Genomic DNA, 941 nt, shown 5'->3' with positions numbered 1-941 from the left:
ATATATATATATATCATGCTAAGATCGCTTTTGGGGAAAAGGTTAGATTGTGATAGAAATTACTACTTAAAAAGCAGATGATTAACAGAAACCGGAAAAATGACTACTTAAAAGGCTAATTTTACCCCTGGAAGGCTTCTAAAAGTATCCTCATCTGGGAAATTGAGTTGACAGAAACCTTTTGACTGGGGTGGTCCCAACTGTACTGGGCAGGTAATAAGTGTTATTTTTCTTTTGGCACTGTAGTGCGTTATTGTTGGCACAGGCCCATGTATGTGTGGTTTGTGCAGGTTGCAGGTAGCTGGCAGGCTAGTTCAGATGTTTGCCATCTCTCTTACTAACTATAATCATCATGATGAGCATTATAACTTGAAGTGCAATAAGTGTCAATGTAATTGCCTAACTAATTTAAGTGGGAGACGATCCAGGTGTGTACATCATCACGGATTCGTGCAACGATCGAGAATAGCGTAAAACTTGTGTCATACCCATATGACAAAAGTCAATAAAATTCTGGCCAGAATGCATTCATATGTACATATATGTTAAACATATGTAATAAGTAAATATGTGTTAAATATATAGTATGTTATAAACAGCAAGAAGACAAAAATAAAAAAGCATTGTGGGTAATGCAAAATGAACTTTTTTAAAATATATTTTGAACTAAATAAACATAAAAATGGTCAAAAATGTAGAAAAAATAGAAATATTTTGTGTACATATATTTTAAAATCCACTGTATATTAGTATTATTTAGACATTTTTTTGATGATTATAAAATATTTAAAAATACATCTGAAAAAAATATTCAGACATTTGGTTCCACTTTGGATTAGGGAACACTATTCACAGTTGCTTATTTAACATGCATGTTACTAGCATATTGGCTGTTTATGAGTAATAATAAAGCACATAAAAATGCCTTGTTCTGCATGACC

Source organism: Sinocyclocheilus rhinocerous, unplaced genomic scaffold, assembly GCF_001515625.1.
Source record: "Sinocyclocheilus rhinocerous isolate Xijiao unplaced genomic scaffold, SAMN03320098_v1.1 scaffold1642, whole genome shotgun sequence".
Lineage (NCBI taxonomy): Eukaryota > Metazoa > Chordata > Actinopteri > Cypriniformes > Cyprinidae > Sinocyclocheilus > Sinocyclocheilus rhinocerous.
Note: the sequence above shows the minus strand (reverse complement) of the source record.